This window comes from Ursus maritimus, unplaced genomic scaffold (assembly GCF_017311325.1).
Source record: "Ursus maritimus isolate PB19 unplaced genomic scaffold, ASM1731132v1 scaffold_20, whole genome shotgun sequence".
Taxonomy (NCBI): domain Eukaryota; kingdom Metazoa; phylum Chordata; class Mammalia; order Carnivora; family Ursidae; genus Ursus; species Ursus maritimus.
In genome coordinates, this window is record NW_024424453.1 from 12,961,392 (window position 1) to 12,987,853 (window position 26,462).

Below are 26,462 nucleotides of genomic sequence, written 5' to 3' on the forward strand. Positions count from 1 at the left end.
GGGGGGGGGGGCAATGAGCAGCTGCAAGAACAGCAGCCAGAACCTAGAATGAAATATGTCAAAGAGATGCAGATTCTGCTAACTGCTTTGCAGACTCCATCAAGAAGCCCACCCATCAAGCCTTTGAGGTTGCCTCTCCTGCAGAGCCCCACAACTGGCCCACGGGCTTCCCCAGTGCTTCACACATGCCCCGCCCCTACATACACACACCCCACGGCCAGCTCTCTATGTGTGCCGCCAAAAGCAATGAATGTGCCTTTGCAGATAGCAACTCTGCAGGGTTAGGAGAAAGCACACAAACCTGAGCATTCAGCACGGCCCAAGAGAAAGTAAATTAGAGGCTGTCAGTACCTGCCCCAGCTTTGCAGGATCCAAAGACGGCATACAATCTTGAGAACTCCTCTTCAAGAGAGAACAAGAAATGTGGAACAGGCATATTCATATGAAAGTTCTGAGAAAGCATCAGAACTTCTTTTTTAAGATTTATTTGAGAGAGAGAGAGAGCATGAGTGGGAGGAGCAGAGCGAGAGGGAGAGAGAATCTTAAACAGACTCTGAAATGAGTTTGAAACCCAATGTGGGGCTTGATCCCAGGACTCTGAGATCATGACCTGAGCCAAAACCAAGAGTCAGACACTTAACTGACTGCACCACCCAGGCACCCCAAGCCTCAGAATTCTCAAAAGAGAAGTACAAAAGCAGAATTTTTATATGAAAGTTGTTATCAACCTAAAATAGACTGTTTTATCTACATTTTGTGTAGGCCTCATGGCAACCACAAAACTGAAACCTATAGCAGATCCACAAAAGATAAAGAGAAGAGAATCAAAACGTACCACTACAGAAAATCATCAATTCACAAAAAAAGTAAAATAAGAAACGAGGAAACTACGAAACAACCAAAAACAAAACAAAAAACAAAAAACCCCCAATAAAATGGCATTCATTAGCAAGTCCTTAACTATCAAAAATTACTTCAAATATAAATGGATTAAATTGTCCAATCAAAGGGGTAGAGTGGCCAAATAAATAATAAGAAAAAAAAAAAAGACACAACTATACGCTTCTTAAAGCAGTTCATTTCAGGGGCACCTGGGTGGCTCAGTCAAGCATCTGCCTTCAGCTCAGGTAATGATCTCATGGTCTTGGGATTAAGCCGGCCCCCCACCTCCCAGCTCAGCAGGGAGTCTGCTTCTCCTTCTGCCTCTCCCAACTTGTGCTCATGCTTGCTCTCTCTCACTCTCTCTCTCAAATAAATAAATTCTTTTAAAAAAAAAAAAAGCAGACTAATTTCAGCTTTAAGGACACACAAAGGCTCAAAATGGGAGAATAGAAAATGATATTTCACGCAAGTGGAAACCAAAAGAGAGCAGGGATAGCTAAACTTATATCAGATACAATAGACTTTAGGTCAAAAACTAGAAAAAGGGACCAAAAAAGGTCATTATATAATGATAAAGGGGTCAGTTGACCAGGAGAATAAAACAATTCTAAATATATATGCACCCATTTGAATGCTTAAATATATTAAGCAAATACTAATAGATTTGAAGGGAGAAATAGACAACACACTAATAATAGGAAGCTTTAATACCCCACTTCCAAAATGGATAGATCATTCAAATAGAGTATCATTAAGGAAATATTGGACTTGAAGTATACTTTAGAACAAATGGACCTAACAGATATATATAGGACATTCTATCCAACAGAATCAGAATGTACATTCTTCTCAAGCACATGAAAAACATTCACCAGGATAAATCATATACTAAGTCACAAAACAAGCCTTAGCATATATAAGAAGATTGAAATTATATCAAGTACTTTTTCTGACCATGATGATATGAAACTAAAAACCAGTAACAGGAAAAAAACTAGATAATTCTCATATATGTGGAGATTAAACAACATGCTATTGAACAACCAATGGGTCAAAGAAGAATTCAAAAGGAAAATGAAAAATCCTGAAACAAATAAAAATGGAAACACACATACCAAACCTTAAGGAATATAATAAAAGTAGTGCTAAAAGGGAAGTTTGCGGCAATAAGTACCTACATTAAGAAAAAATCTCTCAAATAAATGGCTTAACTTTACACTTCAAAGAATTAGAAAAAGAGGATACTATGTCCAAAGTTAAGAGAAGGAAGGAAATAACAAAGATCAGAGCAGAAATGAATGAAATATAGACCAGAAAAATAACAGGAAAAAAAAAATCAACAAAACTAAGAGCTGGTTTTATGAAAAGACAAGTTGATAAACAATTAGCTAGACTAAGAAAAAAGAGAGAAGAAAGCTTTTCTTCTAAGATCAGGAATAAAACAAGGATCCCCACTGCTGCCACATGTATTCTGCATGGTATTAGAAGTCCTAGCCAGAGCAATTAGGCAAGAAAAATAAAAGTCATCCAAACCAAAAAGGGAAAAAAGTGTACCTGTGTGCAGATTACATGATATTAGATATAGAAAGCCCTAAAAAACTCCATTAAAAAAAACTGGTAGAATTAACAAATTGAATAAAGGCTCAGGATACAGAATCAACATACAAAAATCAATTGCATTTCTATACACTAACAAAAAAAACTATCTGAAAAAGAAAATCTCCTTTATGATATCATTAAATACAATAAGAAAAACTTTGGGATAAATTTAATCAAGGAGATGAAAAATCTGTATACTGAAACATACAGACCTGGAAAAAAGAAATTGAAGGCATTTATTGAAATAAACGAGAAGATATCCTGTGTTTAGAGATCAGAAAAATATCGCTCAAATGTTTATACTCTCCAAAGCTATCTCTATAGTCAACGCAATCCCTATTAAAATTCCATTGGCATTTTTCATAGAAATAAAGCAACCGATCCCAAAATTTATATGGAACCACAAAAGACCCCAAATAGCCAAAGCAGTTCTGAGAAAGAAAAACAAAGGTAGGGGCACCACCCATTCCTGATTTCAAGCTACATTATAAACTTTTCAATCTATATTACAGCAATCAAAACTGTATGGTACTGTTACAAAAACAAACACATTGATCAATAGAGCTGAGGTCCCAAAATAAAATTATGCATTTATGGTCAACTAATACTCGATAAAGGAGCCAGGAATACCCAATTGTGAAAGGATAGTCTCTTCAATAAAAGGTGCTGAGGAAACTGCATATTAAAAGGGAAAGAATTAGATTGGGCTCCTATCTCAATGTGTCACAAAAATTAACTTGAAATGGATTAAAGACTGAAATATAAGACCAGAAAACTCCTAGAAAAAAAACAGGGAAAAAGTGCCTTGACATTAGTCTTGACAATAAGTTTTTGAATAGGACATCAAATCACAAGCAAACAAAAGCAAAAAATCAACAAGTGGAACTGCATCAAACTAAAAAGCTCATGTACAGCAAATGAAACCATCAAGATGAAAAGGAAATATATGGGTTGGGTGAAGAGATCTGCAAATCGTATATCCCATAAGGGGTTAATATCCAAAATATATAAGGAATTCATAAAACCCAATAGCAAAAAACCAATCCGATTAAAAAATGAGCACAAGAACTAAATAGATATTTTTCCAAAAAAACCATACAAATGGCCAACAGGTACATATATCACATAACAGGTACAAAATCACAATGAAATATCCTCTTATACCTGTTAGAATGGCTACTACAAAAAAGACAAGTGATAACATGCCTTGGCAAGGACGTAGAGAAACGGGAGTCCCTGTGCACTGTTAGTGGCAATGCAAACTGGTACAGTCACTATGAAAAAGAGTATGGAGGTCCCTCAAAAAATTAAAAATAGAACTACCCTATGGTCTAGCAATCCCACTTCTCAGAATATATCCAAAGGCAATGAAAACACTACCTCGAAAAGCTATCTGCACTTCGGTGCTCATTGTAGTATTACTCACAATAGCTAAGACATGGAAACAACCTAAGTTTCCACCAACAGATGAGTATTGTTAAGAGAAAGAAAATGTGAGATTTTATATATATAAAAAAGAAGGAAATCCTGCCATTGGTGATAACAAGGATGGAGCTTGACAGCATAATGCTAAATAAGTCAGAGAAAGACAAATACTGTATGATATCATTTATATGTAGAATCTAAAAAAATGAAACATATAGAGTAGAATCGTAGTTTTCAGGATCTGGGTTGGGGATAAATGGTACAGTGTTGGTCAAAGGATACAGACTTCCGGTTACAAGATGAATAAATTCTGGGGATCTAATGTCCAGCATGGTGACTCAAATTAGTAACAATGTATTATATACTTGAAAGTTGCTGAGAGAGTAAACATTATGTATTTTCACCACACACAAAAGGTAAATATGTGAGGTGATGGATCTGTTCACTAACATTATTGTGGTAATCATTTCCGAATATGCAATGTGTCAAACTATCACACTGTACACCTTAAACTTAACACAATGTTATAGGTCAATTCTTTCTCAGTACAGTTGGGGGTCAAATGCGTATTCTTTTCCACCAAAGGACCCAATTTGTTGCAAGAAAATTTTTGTCCTTTCAAATTAATTGAAGGCAAACATACCAGGATTTTAAAAATAATAGCTACTACCAGGTGTCGGCACACTGAACCTCTTTGTACTATCTTTGCAATTGCCGATGAATCTATTTCAAAATAAAAAGTTAAAGAAAACACGATAAAGATAGAGAAAGTAGTATGCAAAATATTGATGCTTGTTGAATTTAATGACAGTGGTGAGGGAACAGAAGGCAAGCTGAGGACAAATGCCCTAAAGCTAGGGGAAGGAAAAACAAACGGTTAACTTACAGAGATCACAATCCTGCAAGACAGGCGCCTCCCTGAGTTTACAAATGTCTTAGCAGTTTGCAAGAACAAAGCGTTTCTATCAATAACCCAGCTTCCAGAAGGAAAAGTAGATACAATGAAATGTCTTTGTAACCTGCAGCCCATTGACAGATACTTCAAGCAGGCAGAGCATGTAATGTTCCTTCAGGAAGCTCCCAACTATCTTAATGTTAATGCCTTGCTAGAGGGAAAAATAATCTTAACTTCACAATGGCAAGGCCTCCAGTATCCTGTGGGTCATCTTTAACGTAGGAAAATCCTTTGAAACCTCCCTTTTCCTTACTTCCCCAACTCCCAAGTATATAATCAGCCACCACTCACAACCCTGGTGCAGCAGATCTTTCTGTCCACGGGTCCTGACCCTGTGCTTTAATAAACGACCATTTGCACCAAGAATTCTTTCTTGGTGGTCGGCTCTGGACCCCACCCCACCAAACCTCACCTACATTCCAAAACCCCATCGATAGGTATATAGGTATTCACTGTGTTCTTCTTTTGATTAGCCTATATGTTTAAACACTTGCATAATAAAATTTGGAAAAGGAACAAGCGAACCTATTAAAAGGAAGCAAAAAATAATTCTCCAACCCTGGAATTTATTACTTTTGATTGTGTTTCCATATGTATAAATTATTCTGTTGTGGATGGATTTGCCCTTATTTAACTTCTGTATAAATACCATGTTTTTCCACTGGATGATGGTGGTTTTACTGGACAAATAGTCTATAGGAAAAAAGTTAAAGAAAAAGTTAATAGAAAAAAAGAGCACATTTATAAGAAGTTAATTTAAGTCTTCAACATTCACTTTAAAATGGCTTTCTCGGGGCTATTTTATGAAGTGAGTTTCCTACTTCTCCCTTTCCCACATGTAATTTTCAGTATTTGACTATTTTTTAACATTTTCAGGGTTCATGTATAGTAAACCCAAGTGTGGATTTCGTTTGGCTCTGGTTAGAAATTTCAAACTCAAGTGATCTGCCTCCTACTGAGCTTCCTTTTCTTTCTTTCTTCTGTTTTCATTCTTCTAGTGGCTTTCGACCCTCATCCCTAACGTCGGGAAAAAGAGGTGACTTTCATTTGTATCTTAAAATGATGCTTTGGAGATAATGACAAAGCCACTACACACTGGGTTTAGAGAAAGATTCCATGAATGTTAAGTTACTTAGCAAAGCAAACCAAGATTGCAACAACAAACGGAGGAGGGCCTGTCATACAGGCTCTCTAGAACCTCCAAAATGGCGCGAAGGCGCTTTCAGAACTGAAGCACCAGAGCCGCACGCACCAATCTCATTCATCACACGAAGACTGGTAAAGAAGCCCTTGAGACTGAAAATTTAAAAATAAAGATAAAAAATACATTCAGGAAGATCTGGAAGCAGTCAGTTTTCTTGTACCTTTGTCAACAAGGCATGCCTTAAAAAGCCCAGATTAACCTCAACTCCATCTGTACAACCACTTCTCAATCTCCCCTTCAAGGCCAAGAAGTAGTCACTCCTACAACACAAAAACCTACTTGATATTGACAAAAGGGCTTATCTCCCATATGTAATATTTTCCAAAACACCACTGTGAAAGGATAATAGAAGTCATGGAAGACAAAAACTTTTAATTAACGTCTAGAGACAGTACAATGGGAGAGTCCCAGGAATGCAAAATACATTGACATTTATTTTCTGTGGGCTCCTCTCGGTTTTGCCATGCTGTTTTCAATAGTTTGTTCTTTGAGAAAGATGTCTCAGGGGTCAAGAGTATATTCCTGACTTCGCTCATGGTCTGAGTTTAAAATCCTGAAAGCCCTGCAGTCACTCCTTATATAGCTTTTTACATGCAGAACAGCAAACGTGTGTTTGCCAGTCTCTCCTCCTGAAAGCAAGAATAATAACATTAAAAGGCTTTAGAATAGGGAAAATAGGTGCAGATATGAGAACACTTATTGCTGCATAGAAACATGTGCAGTGGATCAAAAGACTGTCTATTAGAGAAGCTTTAAAAAAAAAAAAAAAGATGCTGTTCTAACATAGGGGAACCTGCATCCAAAGGAAGCCGCTGGATAACCTGGTTTTCCTTCTCCTTTTCACATAAAATCTGCTTGTCAATAAAAAAAACACATCATGATCATTATTAAAAGAAGTACAACCAAATTCTCAGAACAGAAAAACCAATGCATGAACGAAAAGCAAACTCTGAGGAAAAGAAAGGTAACAGAACATATGACCCACCTAGTCCTCATTTATATCCATACGTCGAGATTGCATTATTAGCATGCCTCTTTTACAAAAGGGAAGAAGGAAGGAGAAGGTGCTGTTATGTTTGTAATCCAGAACTTTATGGATACATCTAATGTTCAGAAAACCACGGATTCCCTGTTTTGCGGTTGTGTCTAACATCAACCAGCGAGGACTGAGCATTTTGATCTCATCTTTCCTTACTTTAAAATAATGGTTCTTGGGGGCACTTGGGTCTCAGTTGGTTAAGCACCTGCCTTCAGCTCAGGTTATGATCCCAGGGTCCTTGGATCAAATCCCACATCGGGCTCTTTGCTCAGTGAGGAGCCTACTTCTCCCTCCATCCTTCCCCCTCCCTTGTGCTCTCTCTTGCTCTCTCAGATAAATAAAATCTTTAAAAAATAATAATGGTTCTTGGGGCACTGGGTGGCTCAGTCAGTTAAGAGTCGGCCTTAGTTAAGAGTCTGCCTTCTACTCAGGTCATGATCCCAGAGTCCTGGGATCAAGCCCTAGTCAGGCTCCCTAAGCAGCAGGGAGCCTGCTTCTCCCTCTCTGCCTCTCCCCTGCTGGTGTGCTCTCTTGCTCGTGCTCTCTTTCTCCCTCTCTCAAATAAATAATATCTTTTTAAAAAAAGATAAAATGTTAGAAATTAACCCCAAATCTCAGCAAAAATATAATAACATCTAAGAATAAAATTAAATAGAAGCCTCCATGATCTCTCTGGAAGAAACTTTAACATGTTCCTGAGGGGCACAAGGGAAGATGGAAACAAGTGGAAAGTTTCTGTCCTAAGGAAGAAAGATTCAACACCATAAAAACATCCAGCAGGACATTTTAAAAGATATTATTAAGTTCCACGTCTCAATTTAATTTTGCTTAAATTCATAATTGTACAAACTTAACCACTTACATTAAAACTTATTTGTTACAGAAAAAAATCTGCTGCTTAAAAAAATAAAATAAAAAATAATAAACACGTTGATTCTCAAGTTCACATAGAAAACTAACAAAGAAAAATCACTAGGAAAATTCTGGACAGGAAGAGTAATGAGACATCATCAGTTTTTTAGAAGTCAAAGCATATTACAAAATAATAATTAAGCAAGTATATGAATGTTGTAAAGCTATAATTAAAAGCATATAATTAGTTGTGATAAAGAAAAAGGTGGGAAAAAGAAATTCAGTAAAGGATAGAGCACACAAAGGAATTGAGTATATCATACAAGTGGCATTTCAAATCAATGAAGAAAATACGATTTATCCAATATATATCATTAACAATAATACAAATTTAGACTTACTAGATGAAAATATGGAAGGAACACTTAAACTTAGAAATTCTTTAAGTGTGTCACAAGACCCAAAAGCCAAATAAAAGATTGATAAATTTAACTACCAAAAAAAAATTGTTGAGGCCAAGAAAAAATCTATAAAAGGCAAAATTGTGGAAAATATCTACAACTCAAATCACAGACAACGTGCTAACTTTATTAATAGGTAATAAACTGCTACAAATCAGTAAGAAAGGATCAACAACCCAACTGAAATTTCAGCAAAGGCTATAAACAACATGTACCAAAACAAAAATAAATTTAAATAAAATAAAATCTCAAATCACTTCTAACCACAAATCAGCTAGAGATATTTTCTTGTCAGTTTGGTAATGATCATGAAGTTTTATTCAAAAGCCAAAAATTCTGGCAAAGGTGTTGAAAAACAGGCTTTTTTTTTTTAGATATATTTATTTATTTGAGAGAGATGAGTGGGAGGGGGAAGGGACAGGGAGGGAATCTCAAACAGAATCCACACTGAGCATGGAGCCCGATGCAGGGCTTGATCTCACGACCCAGATCATGACCTGAACTGAAACCAAGAGTTTTTTTTTTTTTTTTAAAGATTTTATTTATTTCTTTGACAGAGATAGAGACAGCCAGCAAGAGAGGGAACACAAGCAGGGGGAGTGGGAGAGGAAGAAGCAGCCTCCCAGCAGAGGAGCCTGATGTGGGGCTCGATCCTATAACGCCAGGATCACGCCCTGAGCCGAAGGCAGACGCTCAACCGCTGTGCCACCCAGGCGTCCCTGAAACCAAGAATCTGATGCCTAACTGACTATGCCACCCAGGTGCCCCCAAAACAGGCATTTTTATACATTACCCTTGGGAGTGTAAATTGAAACAGCCTCTGAGGAGGGGGACTTAGCAATAGCAATTCAAATTATGAATGTGCGTACACTTTGACTCAAAAAAGCCACTTCTATAAATATAACCTGATTTACATTGAGAACTGATATATGCAAAAGTTATTTGTTTTATCGTTGTTTGTAAATTCAAAAGGTTGAAAACAACTTAAATGTCTATTACCAAGGTCTAACTAAACAAATTCTGAGTATACATCTATGCAACGGATTAGCTGGCCACAGTTTAAAAGAATAACATACATGTATATGCACCATTAGAGTGAAAAATCAAGATGCAAAGCATTGTGTTTTTTCTGCTAAATTATTTTCATATGACACATATACTTACTTGTGTGTGAAATGGAATATCACCTCTAAAACATACACAAAACCGGTACCCATGATTTCCTCTTGAGGACTGAGTGGCTACAAAGAAGGGGTGAGAGGGAGACTTATAGTCATTGTATATGGTTTTGAATATTTTTACTTTCTTATTTTTATTTTTTTAATTTATTTTAAAGATTTTTATTTATTTATTTGACAGAGAGAGAGGCAGTGAGAGACGGAACACAAGCAAGGGGAGTGGGAGACGGAGAAGCAGACTTCCCCCTGAGCAGGGAGCCCGATGCGGTGCTCGATCCCAGGACCCTGGGATCATGACCTGAGCCAAAGGCAGACGCTTAGCGACTGAGCCACCCTGGTGCCCCTGAATATTTTTACTTTTATAACAGTTGTTTGACTTTTTAAATGAGTCAGAACTCTAAAAAATCAACACCCTCCCTGCTGCTTGGTTTCCCGACACAACTCCTTTAAGAGGAGAGACAACACCCAAGACAGAGCTGCCCAGGAAATGCCAAAAATGTTGTTAAAACAGAGATCTTGAGTTAAACCGCTCGGCTACTGTGCCTGAATGGCTCTGCTATTGGCTGGCCTCTTTCATCTCTCCCGGCCCAATTGACTTCCAATGCTCCTGGCTCCTTGATGGCTTTATGTGGCATGTACCACTCTCTAAGTCAGATGTTTACTTCCTCCGAGGAAAGCTCCATACTCATCTGCACCCACGAAGGACACAAGCAGCACTTCATCCCACCATCTGTTGTGGATTTCTAATCACAGTCCCTTTGACCTAGCACCAGCTCAGTTTCCCACCTCTACTCCTAGCTCACCCACATCTCCAGATTAACTAGCCACATCCGCCAAGCAATCTCCTCTGCACCCCTCAATTTAGTTACCGGACCCATCTCAGCCTTCTGCCCAAAGGACAGAGATGTCCACTTCTCAGTTCAAAAGAGAGTCAATCTGGTGAGATTTAGAACTGTCAGTATCTAAAAAGTACTGAGGAATTCAATCATGCATTTATCCTAGAACTATTTATAGAATGAGTATTATTGACCATACTGTTAGATATCGAGAATACAATGACGAACAAGACTGACATGGCCCTTGTTCTTTTGTGTCATATACATTCTAGGGCAAGAGATGATACACAAGAACGTGAAATAAATAGGCCAAAGAATTTCTGAAGGAAAATATTGGGAAATATGATAGAAAATACTGAGGATGGGTTGAGTGGGATTACTTCAGATAGGGTGGTCAGGAAACACTTCATTAACAGGTAACATCTAAGCTAATATTCGGTGAATGAGAATGCTCAGAATGATGAAAAGCTAGGGGAAGAATGTCCAGGCTTAGCAAGGTGAAGGCCCTAAATGGGAAGGAATTTGGTTTCTTCTAAGAACAATCAGGGCCATGTAACTGCAACATACTGAGCAAGAGAATGAAAGCCAAAACAGCCCTGGAGAGGCAGACAGAGGGGTAGAGGACACAGAAGCTTTCCATCACAGTAGGGACATTGACTGGATATAAGTGAACTAGGAATTCACTGACAAATTTTAAGCAGGGAGATGGATGGTATGTGCACTCATAGGTGCAGTATAGACAACGGGAGAAGGGCAGGGGTGGGAGGTAAAAGAGGAGGCAGCGAAGTCAGAAATCTTCTACAATGGTCCAGAGAATAACAAATACTTGGTTAGAGAATTGGAATTAAAAATGAAGAAAAGCTAGTGAAACTAAGAGAACTCACCAACCTCTAGAATACCAGGGGCAAGGATGGAGGAGAACTATGATCCCTGGCTTCTGGCTTAAATAACGACCTGGAAGCTGGTGCTTTCCTGATACAGGAAAGACCAAACAGAAAAGGAGAGAAGCAATTAGGAGTTTAAGATGTTATAACCTGGACAAGATGTAGGGTATGCATTTGGGTATAACAGCTAATAGTTCTTGATAACTCACCATGCTCCACATTTAAGAGCTTTCTATATTGTTCTGGACTAAATGTTTATGTCCTCCCGCCTCCTAAATTCATATGCTAAAATGTTAACCCCCAGGATGATGGTATTAGGAGGTGGGACCTTGGGCAAAATTAGGCCTTGAGGGTGGAACTCTCATGAATGAGGATGAGTGCTCTTATAAAAGACACAAGAACTTGCCCTCCCTCTCTGGTCTTCTCCGTGTGAGGACACAAAAAGATGGTATCCATCTGTAAAGCAGAAGGGGGCCCTCACCAGGCAATGAACCTGCTGGTCCCTTGACCTTGGACTTCCCGACCTCCAGAAGACACACCTTTCACCAACACTGTGCTGAAATGCTTGCTGTTTAAGCCACTCAGCATTCTATTATAGCCCCATCTAGGTCATGTTACCTAATTCAGGGCTCATACCAGTTTTTATATTATCGTGTACCCATTTTTTCTACATTAACTCATTTAATCCACCCAACAGACTTACAAGTTTTGTACTATTATTAAACCTACTTTGTATATGAAAGAAACTCAAGCAGGCAGAGGTTAAGAAATTTGCCTAAGCCCATATACCTGATGAGGGGCAGAGCCAATATTCAGATTTGGGCAGTTCTTAAATTGACCTCAGAGAAGAGGAGGTCTGAGACAGAGAAATCCATTGTGGAATCAATTGATAACTGGCAAAACAGATGACACAATCTAAGGAGAGCATATTGTTAAAGGAGAACACAAGTCCTGTGAAAAGCTAATACTTTGAGGTCAATTAGAGGAACTGGATACAGAAAAGGTGGCTAAGAAGAAAGACCAGAAAGCTGGGAAGAAAACCCAGAAGTGTGGGGCTTTGCCACCCTCTCTAATGTCGTGTGAGTGTATTCAGAATGGTTAGCTTGGGTTCAAGTTTCCAGAAGAAGGAAAAAGCCAGAGGAAGAAAAGCAAAGGAAAGAAATGCATGAAAATGTAATCAAACCAAATACACTTGTCACAATACAGGGGCAAGGAGTGGAATTTCTAGTCTCAAGTAATGAGTCAGTATCTTTATTTTTCAAATGAAAAGCTGTATGTCTAGCAGAGATCTAGTAACCATATTTTCCAACATATGGTTGAAATTATGGGGACAACTGAACTGAAGAGTATTCCAACTGACCATCATCACAGGGGGGATAATGAATGTGAGCTCCTTGAAGGAAGGAGTTTCTCTTCATTCTCAGAACTTGGAACAGAGTAGAAATGGTTTGATACATTGAACATAACACACAAAGATTTCTTTAAAAGGTAAGCAATTTTGAGGAAAATATACTATTTTATTTTTAATGCTACTAGATTTGCAAAGTTTGCTGTCTGAGAGGTAGACTAGTTTTACAAAGTTTTCGTCCTTGCTTTTGCCCAATGACACAGCAGTCAAATAAAATAGACCTTTAGTTCTGCTAACACAGCTGAATCACCGGTTTTAAGTCTTATTATTTACAGAGGAGAATTCAGCCCTTGAAAGAGTTCTACTGCTACATCACGCAGTAATAAATGTGCAATAATGTTTGACATTCAGGAAGCTAGTATGTAGAATTGTAAAATTCAGATTTACAAGTGGAAAGTGTAGATTTCTAATTATAACAGCTTAATTACATTTAAGATGCATATTCAACTATATTAAAAGAAATATTTCTTTCTTATAGTTTATTTGGAAACCACAAAGAAGTATAAATTATCACAGTCTTCTTTACATGGAAATTTTGAGTCACTCAGAAAGAGAATGTCATCTCCTATATTTCTTAAGCACAGAAACATTTTACTGATTTTCCACAAAATACTTTCATTAGAATCAAGAGAAGCTTGGATTTTTAACCTGTCCTTTTCCAAAAAGTGATGGGGAAAAAAATGTTTACTGCAAGGCTACTATGAATTTTGTAAAGACTTTCTCCTCCAGTATTGAAAGAATTCCCAGGTGTCATTTATATTTTGATAAATTTGATTTTTTTTTTGTTTTGGCATGGGGACAGAAAGTGGCAAAATGGAGAAAACTAATGAAAAGAAATAGATCTGTGCTTAACCCATCTCCAGGTTGTCGAGTTAAGAGGAGAGCCCCAGAGTCCCAAGAATCCAATGTCTGTGTGGGTCCCCAATGCACAACATATGCTCAAGAGAAAGGTAAGAATAGGGGCCTAGATGGCTTAGTTCATAGAGCATGCAACTCCTGATCTTGGGGTTGTAAGTTCAAGTCCCACATGCAGGTGTAGAGATTATTTAAAAATAAAATATTTCTTTAAAAAAAAGAGAAATATTTATGAAGAACTAGAAAAATGTGTAATTGATAATTTTTTCCCAAAGTAACAGTGAGGATCGAAAATAAAGGTGTTTTTCCTCCACTCTTCTCCTTGAGACCCGCTGAAAACATCAAAACAATGAAAAACAGGGGACGAAACACCATCAATCAAGGAAATGGCCATGTCTGCAATGCCTGACTTGGGGACACACAGCTGCTAAATGGTAAAGGATAATGAAAGAAAATGTGCTACATCAGACTTGGAGCAGGATGTGGTTCTTTCAGAATGAGTGTCATGGCCCCATGAGGCATATCCAACAATTCAGTCATGGGAAAATGAGTGAGCATCAAGACATGGTCAGGCCCTGGGGACTAAAAGCCGCAGGTTGGCACTGTAGAAGAGAGCAGTACTGATGGAAAAACCATGCTGACACCCCATTTTCATTCTTTCTAGATAAGCCTGACAGCTGAGGAAGATGGGTGCAGAGAAGCAGGGAGTAAGAAGGCAGATGGAGAACATGTGACCTGGACACTACCCTCTTACATGGGTACCCGTATTCTCAGCATAAAGAAGTGAAGTATTAGATAAGAGGGTGTTTACAACTACACATCTAAGGACTAGTTTTATTAATTTTTGAAAAATGCATAAAACTATAGAATTTTAGAAATAACTTCCACAGAGGCATCTGGGTGGTTCAGTCAGTTAAGCATCTGCCTTCGGCTCAGGTCATGATCCCAGGGTCCTGGGATCGAGTTCCGCATCGGGCTCCCCACTCAGCAGGGAGTCTGCTTCTCCCTCTCCCTCTGCTTGCGCTTTCTCCCACTCTCTCAAATAAATAAAATAGAAAGAAAGAAAGAAAGAAAGAGAGAGAGAGAGAGAGAGAAAGGAAGGAAGGAAGGAAGGAAGGAAGGAAGGAAGGAAGAAAGAAAGAAAGAAAGAAAGAAAGAAAGAAAGAAAGAAAGAAATTCATTCCACAGTAGAACAGGCTACATTGTGAGTTGGCTTTAGAGAATGCTGCTTTTCAAGGCTGTGGGAATACCTTTCTGGTGTGAGTTTGGGGTAATAGGGAAGAACACGACATAAATAGGGTGGCTAAGAGCTGAAAGTCCTGTATCCTGAAAACCCCTCAGTCCTGAGCAAATGAGGATGGTGGGTCAGCCTAGAGAAGAACCACAATTCCTCCAAGATTCCTCAGTGAAAAAGATCCTAAAGGTAGTATCAGGACTTAATTTGGAAATTTCATTAGGAAAGAGGAATTAATCAAGAGAATATGGGTTAGGAAGAGTTGGGACTCAGGTAACTGCCCAGAAACATCAAGGTTGCAGAAATCTGTCACCGCACTGAGCCCTTTAATTTACCCACTGGTAGGCAGTTTGGGCTCTGAGAAGCCTGGTGTTTGAAGTAAAATGATTAGTTAATTTCTAAGCAGTTAAAAAAAAAAGAAGAAGAAGATCCTGTTGTTGAAAAAAGCAACAAAGACATAAGAAATCAGAGAAGGCTGCAATTGTTAGATCAGTTTCCAGGAAGACAACTGTCATGTTCCTGAATAGTGGCAGAAGAAATTTTGGCAGTGAAAGCATTAAGCTTTATGAAAATGTCCAAAATTATTTTCCCTTGTATGACTAATTTTATTGTTGCATTAACTGCCTCCCTAGAATTCTCCTCGGGAGAAGTATTAGTCATCACGAAATAAGTAAAGCCCTGCTGCCCCTCCCCTCTAGCACATGACATGGAACAGTTCCTGTGACTGACAACCCGTGCCTGCACTTATGCACTATCAAGGGTTCAGCCAGAATTTAAAGCCACAAGTTTGTGATGATACCCGTTGAACCAACTAATGTGTTTTCTGCAGCAATTGGCAACTCGAGGGAAAAGGACTGCTTGGTGGACCTCGGGCTAAGAATTGGCAGTGATGGTGAAGAAAGGCTTGAGCAGTGACTGGAAAGGAGGTTAAAATGATGGACTACAGGGTCCGATGATTTGACCAAAGTGTTGTGACCAAAGGATGGAATGTCAAAGTGCAAGATTTCGGAGATAAAACATTGTTTAAAGGTCCAGACTATTGGCATGGAAGTGTGTTGCTAAAATTGAAAGAAGTAGTATCTTGATATAGGTAGCTGGAGGAATTCCTAAGGGAATGGATGGGTCAATGTGGACACTGAATTTTGCCCAGAATTATGTCAGAAGGCACAATGAGCCATGAAGAACTCCATGGCATTTGGAGAACCATCGAGACAGTCCTATCTATGTCTCAAGTTTTTGCTGTAGTTCACAACTCTTATTAGAGCAACCCTGAGTTTTGTGTGAGGGGAAAAAAATAAAGGCATGTATATATAGGGAACCTAAATCCGGGGGCTATGTTAACCTACATATCACTGCACGCAGTACTCAGAAAACTGCATTAAATATTCTAAATGCTGAGATTATTACTGGAACTCAGTGTGCAAGATTTCCTGGCTTTGGGATGATTAAGCAAAGGGCTCGGGGATAAGACAGCCAAAGGATTACTTAACCTGATCTTGAAGTGAAGCCAGTCACTTTAGCCATAGGATAAAAGGAAGTTATGGAAGAAATGACTAAACGATCGCCATATGAACAGCTCAGAAGCAAAAGGCAGAAGTATCATCTTGCACATGTGTGTGCATGTGCACATGCGTGTGTTGTTCTACAGTTGGGGGGGGGGGAAGAGAATCAAATTCACTTTATTTAGACCTGACTTTTTCAACTTTTTAGACCAGTCACGGCTAGATGTCCATGTAGCTGATTCTCCTCACATTTTGTTTTGTTTTTGTTTTAATATTTTATTTATTTATTTGAGAGAGAGAGAGTGATGGCAGAGAGAGAAAGCACATGTGCGATGGGGACAGGCAGAGGGAGAGGGAGAAGTGGACTCCCAGCTGAGTGAGGAGCCCAATGCGGGACTCGAGCCTGAGATCATGACCTGAGCTTAACCAACTGAGCCACCCAGGCTCCCCATCTCCTCAAGTCTTGTACCACTTACCTTGTTTCATGCAATTTATTCTTATCTCCCATTATGCCCTCGGTGTAAACGTTAGCCAAAAATTACAAACAGTAAAAGGAGATACTGAAAATCACTATTTCAAGAAGGTTGTCTTAGTAAGAACAGCAAAAACATATTTACTGCATGCCAATCTTTCTCCTGAGTACTTCGTATCCATCCATTTATCAAATCTGTACAGTGGCCTTATAAAGTAGACACCACCGTTATCCTCATAATATCAGTGTAGAAACTGGGCACGGAGAGCTTAAGTAACTTACCGAAGATGAAGTCATGATTTGAACCTGGGCAGCTGGGCTCCAGGGTCCTTGTTCTTACCCACTAAATCAGTGTTTTTCAAAGGGTGCTCCCCAGACCAGCAGCATCACTGGAGAATGTGTTAGAAATTCAGATTCCTGGGCATCACATCAGATCTACCGAATTGGAAACTTTGGAGTGGGGAGTCTAAAACTGTGTGTTTTAACAAGCTTTCCGGGCACCCTGATTCAGGCTCTTTGAGAACCACAACACCACACTGAGCCAGTAGAGGGAAAGTAAGAAGGACTTAATTCCTGCAAAACCAATGGTCTGAGGCAAGGGTTAAAAGTTGTCATACACGTAGAGACAAATACCTCCTTCTGGGGAAACAGTCATTAGGGAGTAATGGTTGTCTGGGCGAAATTGGAAGTAACAATGTGAAGCCTGCTTGCACCAGTATTTCTGTTTTCCAGGAGCCCTGGAAACACGCTGACCACAGAAAAGGCATCCTGTGATTGTCTTATGCCCCCTGAAAAGCAATGCCCACAAGATAATGGCCTTGGGACTGACGGATGCTTCCCCACTCCAAGCCCCTCACCCTCTGCAAAAGCACCTTCATAAGTCTTGCATGCCACCCCCTCAGAGAGAGCAACATTCGTCTTTCTTGTCTGCTCTCTTGTACAGAAACTATCTCTAGTAAACTCCACTTGCTTGCTTTCTCTCGCGTTCATTTCTATGACACTGAGACTCAAGAACCTGGTCTAGGAGTCCAGTAACACCACCACCCTGTGAAACAACCACATGGTAACAAACTTGCACAGGTAGGAAAGGCTATGCTGATAGATTCTCCACCCGTATCAGGGGCTCAGAATAACTGCTGTTTCGCAATTTCTAGATTGAATTTTTACCCTCAAGATCTGAATTCTCCTTAAGGGAACTTACTTAAAAACCCACAACAGGGTGATATTTGTGGCATAAGCTGTCAGTATGTGGGTTAGAATAGAAGAAGTTCACTTTCTCTCTGTCCGGCACGGTTTTCACAACTGCCCATTTTCAGTTTCAATGGAAAGGGTTGCGGCCAACAAGCTGTTGTGTTTGAAGTCACAGAATCCATTCCAGGTAAAAAGTGACTCCCAACTTACAGAGTAGCAACTACAAACGCAGCCAAACCCATCTGGCAAAACATCTGCAGTGTAACCCCTGGCGTCACTCTGCCAGATCATGTCAAATTTTGCATTTCTATCACTATGACTCCCAGTCATTTTCAGAGCTTTAACAGTGTCTTTCCAAACCAAATTAAGAGATACAATGTCATTGGCTCTGGCTAAGCTCCTGTATTTTTTAATATTCTTTTTACTCAAATAATACGTCTGCATAAAAAGACTACGAGAAAGTAAACTAACATATGAACAGTGTCTGTCTCTGACAAGTGGGATTTTGGTGGTATTTTTTCTTCTTCTACTCTTATACCTTATGTCTTGACCTCTGTCCTGAACTCCAGACTTACATACCTAACTGCTCACTAAATACCTATTTAAATGTCTGATAAGAAACTCAAATATAACACATGAAAAAACAACCACTTAATTTCTAGCTCCTCAACAAAATCCTTCCCCTTTGTTTCCCATCTCAGGTACAACAAAACAAAACATCTTACAAATGACAAATGCTTGGGTCAAATCTAGTCTTCATTTTTATTCCCTGTCTCTTACAAACTATATCCAATCTGTCAGAAAACTTGTTTGGTCAAATATATCCAGAAAGGGACAACTTTTGAGAAATATCCAGAACAGTACCACAAAATTACCTTCATCCAACCTACCTCTTTCTCTCGCCTGATTATTGTGGTGGTCTCCTTGACGGTCTCCCTGTTTTCATCTTTGCCCCTAAGTCTATAGTCTGCAAAGCAGCCTGAATGACCCTTTTATTTATTTTTTTTTTTAAGATTTTTTATTTATTTATTTGACAGACAGAGACAGCCAGCGAGAGAGGGAACACAAGCAGGGGAAGTGGGAGAGGAAGAAGCAGGCTCCCAGCAGACCAGGGAGCCTGATGTGAGGCTCGATCCCAGGACCCTGGGATCACGCCCTGAACCGAAGGCAGACGCTTAATGACTGCGCCACCCAGGTGCCCCATCCGAATGACCCTTTTAAAACACATCAATCATGCCATTCTACTGAACAAAACTTTACAATAGCTGCCAAACATTGTGAAGAGTCTGAGATCTGATTTTACCCTACTTACAAGTTAACAAATTAGCCTATTACTGTTTCAATGGATGCAGGCAAAAGGTGCAAGATTCCTGGGTCAAAAATAAAGATTTTATTATCGTAGCCTGGCAAGTACAATAAGCATCAGCATATCTGTATCAGTTCCTCATCCCCCCCAGATTCCACGAGGGCAGTACAATGTGCCTAAATGATCACGTCTATAAGCAATGGCTTGCATTGCAGGAGAGGAGCACTGGGCTCAAGAAAGCCACCATTTTATAGCAAGCACTAAGCAAGACTGCTCTTTGTCCTGGAGGAAGCTAGCACTTCATCCCTCAAAGTTCCTTATTAGAAACAGGGCCCTGAAAAGTGGCCTGGGTTAAGAGTGCTCAGGGCCTTCCATTCTTGGCATACTTAGCAAGACATACAAGAGTACAAGAGCTCCATAGAAGTAGTTTCTCCCAACAATAGTGTCCTATGTTAATCAGAACAAAAGGCAAGGTCTTTGTAATGATCTACAAGTTCCTGCACTACCTGCTTTCCTCCTCCCCATGTCCTCTGTCTTTCCATGCTGCTATCACTGTGCTCATCATTTGCTCCACCCTTAACCATGCCAGCTTCCACGTAGGTCCTCACATATGCCAGGCATTATCCCGTTCAGGACTCTTGGACCTACTGTTCTTCTGCCTTCCCCCAGATATTTTTAGGAGCTGATAAAATGTCACCTTCTCAGTGAGGCCTTTCCTGACTACCATATTTAAAACTCCTACCTCCAAACCTCCTAGCACTCCACTTCCCCCTGCCCAGCTTTATTTTTTTAATTTGCACGTATCACCGTCAGACATATTATGAGATATTACATATAATCTAGATAGATGTATGTACAAAAATGTATATATATATATATATATATATATATATATATATATATATATATATAGTATGTGTGTATTTTATTCTAATCTGTCCTCCAAAAGGGGATGAACTTTATTTTTTTCTTCCCTGATGGATCCCAGGAGTCTAAAACCAGTGCTACAGCTCAGAGTAGGTGTTCAATAAATATTGGCTAAATAAAATAATGCTTTTGTCTATTTTTCAAAAATTTTTAAAATAATTACCTTTATAATCAGAAAAAAAATGTTACTATTTATATACAAGAATTTTCTAAGTATAGCAAGAAATTTATGCACCCAAACAATCGGTCAGACTCCAGCCATATCACTGGCTCAGTTAAGAATAGCTAGTAATAGTTGACTTCACCAAGCATGTACCATATGTTAGCACTTTATAAATTAGCTCATATAATTTTCACAAAACCCTGGTAAGGAATCATCCCCATTTTACCTGTGAGAAAACTGAGGCTTAGTTAAATAACTTGTCTAAGATCATAGAGCTTATAAGCAGTGGAATTGAATTATGGACCTGGGCAGATGTGGGTAAGGAGGGCCTCTGGTTGGCCATGCCTTCCTCAAAGTTGTCTAAACTCCCCTCAAGTGCCTGTGACCAATCAGGTCCTGCAATACTGTCTGGGCAAAAATGCCCTGAGCCAAGATGAAGAACAGTGTGGGTCCTGAACGCTATTTCTTCTCTTCTGAATGCTCTCCAACTCTCTATCCTGCATTGGGGTCAACTAGGTCCTGAGAAGCTTCAGAACTCACCTTTATGTGTTCTAGGAGAATGTCCCAGACATAGGTTCCAGGACAATGGCCTGACAAGTAGGTCACTTATACAGACTAGCACAGCGTTTCTTTCTTGGGATCTTATTAGAGCGGGCCACAAAAAATGGCAGACTTAGGTGACTCTTACCTCACTCACAGGCCAAGTCCCAGCCGCAGGGCCACTGAGGTCCACTGCCAACACTTGGCCTTGAGCCACATAAGTAAGCTCTTGGATCATCTCTTGCCTGTCTATATTTCAACCACAGTGCCACTTACTGTTTATAGCATCTGAGGATGATGGAGGCAGTGATCTTTTACCCTGTGTGTCTGCAAACAGGCACTCAGAACAGTCCCACGACTCTTCCCTTACTTTCTATGCCCTGCATCGAGCTTTGGGTGGTTCCAGATACTGTGGACCCTTGACGCCCATGGGCCTCTGCATCACTATCCTTGCTGGCCTCAGATTGGCGTGGGGTTGGTGATCTCTCCTGGGTCACTTTTCATCCATGACAAATAAAGAATGGACCTTTCTTGTACAAATGGGACTGCCCTTTTGCCTTGCCCTTGGGACACATCTCTCCTCCCTAGTATTGGCGACATGTGGAAGGCACAGGTGCAATCCTCATTAAAAGGGAGCATACTCTCAGAATGCAGTCACTGCAACCTGACAAGTTACAGAGAAGACATGATTAGATGTGTATTTGTACTCATCACAAATATGTATGTGGCACTGAACGTGCAGAGTAACAATGTAAGAGTCACTGGAAGCCAGTACTTATGGAAGTCACAATGGATGACGCAGCATCATGAGTAATGATGAAAGCAGTAATGATGAAACTGCCCATGATGAAATGGTATTAGAGAATTACGATGGCAAGACGTTCTCCCCTGTTTCAGTACAAACAGGTCCCAAAAAGCCATGGCCTTGTGAGTCTCTAGCTCTCTCTCTCATGGTGAGAGAATAAACATAAAGAGAGGGTTCTCGGAATTGAGCAAGCAGAGATGGTGTCCAAGCGCAGTAAAAAACCTTCCAGGACCTATCTTTTATTTAATGACCAAATAAAACATCAGTGCAATCTAGCCACCCTCCTCCTTGTCATTGGTCACCCTTAATATATTTGCGGAAAAAGATGTTTTTATCTTTATACACTGCAGATGTTTTTCTGTTGAGATATCCACAACATTAAATAGTGTGATTGCTGTTATATTTGTTATATTCCACTATATACCTTCCTCTGTAAATGCCCCTCCCAGCCTCAAATAATCAGCAGCTTATCTCCTGATAGTTAGATCCCTGCTGACCAACAGCTGGCAGTTCTTTTCCAAATTATCTTCATTTTCCTTTTCCTATTTTTACACTGGTTAGCAACCTTCTCTTTTTCACTTTCTCCTTCTGCAAATGAGAAGCTAAATCAGAAGCAGCAGTGTCAGTACTTTCCAACTGCCCTAACAGTGTAATCTTCTGACTACTTTAATCAAAATCACTAGACAGTGTTTAAAAATACAGGTTCCTAGGCCCCAGCCCGATCTACTGAATCAGCCCCTTTGGGTATGCCTCAAGTCACGCACCTTTAATGAACTCAGGCTATTCTTTTGCACGCTAAAGCTTGGGACCACCAACTTAACCTCGAGCCAAAGGCAAAACAATAGCCCCAACCCCACCCCAGTGATATCAAATTTATGATATGTAGAGTCAAGTACAAAAGCCACCACAACCATCCAATGTTGCTCCAGCTGGTGACAAAGTCAACTGCCAAATACAATTGTGCTAAACACATTTGTTTGCCTTTGCTATGTTGTTACAACATGAAGTCTGTGCATATGCTGCCCTGAAGCCCAGAATGTCTTATCCACTAATGTCTCCGTCCTTCTTAAGCAGACTCCTCAGGAAAGCCTGTCCTGGCTCCTCCTGCCTTTCCCTTCAGAGGCCCAGTCTCCTTTTTGAGACTGTCTTCTCCAAACTATGAAGTTCCTCAGAGCTTTCTCTCTCCAACAACTTATTACCACACTGGGTCCACAGTAAGTACTCAATAAGTATTTGTTGCATCAACAACCACAAACTGGGAAGCGCAAGCCTGAGTGATTTTGCCAAGTTTAAATGAAGCACTTTAAATCATCTAAATGCTGCTTCAGAACGAAAAATGTTGTGTGAAATCGACCTCCAAATGTTATTAACCTCTTTCTGGAAAACATTTGCTGCGTACAAAGTCAAAAGAACTTAAATGCGGGTCAGAAATTCCTTCGTAACATTGACAATGTGGAGATGGCAAAATGTTACATTATTAACAAGATTGAAAATTCTGGATGGTAGGTAGTGTTTGGTCTTCTGAGAACCCAAAGTAGCCATGTGTGGCATTCAAACTTAACATCTGCTCTTTTAACCTGGTTTGTTGTGCTGTTTGTGAAACATTCCAGTTTATTCCTTCAAAGTAGTAGGTATAGGATCTCCGAGTTGAGAGTATTTTAGGAGAGGCCATAGAAGGGTGGCTGTCTGTGAAAATTGGATGACTGATATGGGGACAGCTGAATGACAGGGGTCACCACAGGTAGGTGAAGAGAACAATTTGGTCCTTCTGGGACTTTTTCTAATGCTGACCTTTCTTCTCCTGGGCTGAGAACTCCTGGGATTACTTCCTCTTCCCCCTTCCCAGTGGGCTCACTCCCGACACCCCATTCTCTACCCAAGTCCCATGACAGCAGACTCTTTCAAAGAGAATTTTGGTCTTAGGTATCCCCCAAAATGCACATATTTTAGGAATGTTTTGTTTAAATAACTGCTGAGGGAAAAATTAAAAACAAAACAAAACAAAAACAAATCAGAAGAAACACCAAAACCTTAAAACACCTGGAAATTTCCCCTTGTGAAACTAAGGCTTGCAGAATTTTCTTCCAAATTATATACGTCCTTCAGAGAAGTTCAAGCTCTCATCTTCCAAGATGAAGGCAAACTTTGATGGGAGGCCTGATACTGCCCCAAAAATTTCTTCAACCAGCTCTTTCATACCCCACATTCCACAGTTAGATGTTCACTCACTGGTTTAAACACTTGTAGGCTTTTTTATTTAAAAATCTCTAATAGTGTTTATGTATCACAATGTAACAACAATACCTCAGAGTGAAGATATCGGTCAGATCTATTTCTGAGACCATGATGTTTGGGGCTATCTGGGCTGCCTGGGGTGAGGGAATTAAGAGAAATCTTCAGGCCTGTTTCATTTACCCTGGAATTTCCCCCGTCCAGTCCTACTCAGAGTTTGTACAAAAAGCACAGCTTTTCGCCACATGTTCTTTGATTCCCTTTGCTAGCAACAGCCCCCATATATCAAAATGCTTTTGGTATTTTGGTAACTTTAAGATGTTACTGCACTTTAAAAATATTTTTTAGTCACTGCAGTTCATGAGTCCAAGTTCAGACCAGAGATCTAAAGTCATGCTGGGCATCTCAGTGAATCCAGAAGAAAATTGACAAAAGCAATAAAAATGGGAGAAAGGAAAAGGTAAAGACAACTCACTGGTGACAATTGAGCTTTTCCTGTCACAGTCTGTACAAAAGTACACATTTTCCCACAGAAATAAATTCGACTAAACATTATGTATCCACAGGCAGGGATGTCTTCCAATGAAGACATACAAATGGCTAACAGACACATGAAAAAATGTTCAAAATCATTAGCCATCAGGGAAATTCAAATCAAAACCACACTGAGATACCACCTTATGCCAGTTAGAATGGCAAAAATTGACAAGGCAAGAAACAACAATTGCTGGAGAGGATGTGGAGAAAGGGGATGCCTCCTACATTGTTGGTGGGATGCAAGTTGGTATAGCCACTCTGGAAAACAGTGTGGAGGTCCCTTAAAAAGTTAAAAATTGAGCTACCCTATGATCCAGCCATTGCACTACTGGGTATTTACCCCAAAGATACAGACATAGTGAGAGAAGGGCCATATGCACCCCAATGTTCATAGCAGCATTGGCCACAATAGCTAAATCGTGGAAGGAGCCAAGATGCCCTTCAACAGATGACTGGATTAAGAAGATGTGGTCCATATATACAATGGAATATTACTCAGCTATCAAAAAGAACGAGTTCTCAACATTTGCTGCAACATGGACGGCACTGGAAGAGATAATGCTAAGTGAAATAAGTCAAGCAGAGAAAGACAATTATCATATGATTTCTCTCATCTATGGAACATAAGAACTAGGAAGATTGGTAGGAGAAGAAAGGGATAAAGAAGGGGGGTAATCAGAAGGGGGAATGAAGCATGAGAGACTATGGACTCTGAGAAACAAACTGAGGGCTTCAGAGGGGAGGGGGTGGGGGAATGGGATAGGCTGGTGATGGGTAGTAAGGACGGCACGTATTGCATGGTGCACTGGGTGTTATACGCAACTAATGAATCATCGAACTTTACATCAAAAACCAGGGATGTACTGTATGGTGAATAACATAATATAATAAACAAATATTATTATAAAAAAAGAATTTAGTTAGGCTAATAAATAGTTGGGATATCTACCATCTTTAAGATATTACAAATGAGGGGCACCTGGGTGGCACAGCGGTTAAGCGTCTGCCTTCGGCTCAGGGCATGATCCCGGCGTTATGGGATCGAGCCCCACATCAGGCTCTTCCACTATGAGCCTGCTTCTTCCTCTCCCACTCCCCCTGCTTGTGTTCCCTCTCTCATTGGCTGTCTCTATCTCTGTCGAATAAATAAATAAAATCTTTAAAAAAAAAAAGATATTACAAATGAAAGATATAGGAACTTATGGTCTAGTGAGGAATTTACAGTCTTGAAGGAAATGATAGCCCATCGAGAGAGGAAGACACAGCAGTGTGGTGGTGTTACCAAAGAGGAACAAAGTACGTAGGGCAGCGAGGAGGGAGGTATGATTTCGGTCTAAAGGAGGAAGGGAAGTTCTCATAAAGGAGGGAGATGATGACTAACTGAAATAACCACTGTTTCGAAGACCGCTGCTTTGCATTATCATCCTAAAAAAAAATATCTATGAACTAGATTCTTCTCTACACAGAAGTTTTAACAAGTCATTGAATGACAAGAAAGGAAATTAGTCAAGTTTCCAAATGAAGACTAATTTATTTTTACTATGTCCTGACATCTGTTAATAACAGCATTTCTCTGAAAGGCAGTATTCAAGTTCAATGTCATGCAAAGGGTGAGTCTGAAGTTAATATACAAGGAAACACTGTATACATATACAGCAGCGGCATCTTTGAAAAGACTGTCCCAACGTCAAATCAAGAGCCAAAGCTCAGACAGGAAGCTCCATGTCCTGGAAAGGGCATAGATAGACTTTGCCAATCAAGAGACCAGAGTTCAAGTCCTGGCTCTGCCACTTGTTAGTCCTATGACCTTTGATTCAGGCACTTTATCTTTTTCTCAATGTTTTTAGTTTTTTCCTCCTAATAGAGAAGTGCACACACCTAAATACGTAAATACAGTTTCTGAAAAAAAAAAAATTACTGTTGAGTCACATATAATTTTGTTAATTTCTTTTATTATAAAATCAAACTCCCACCC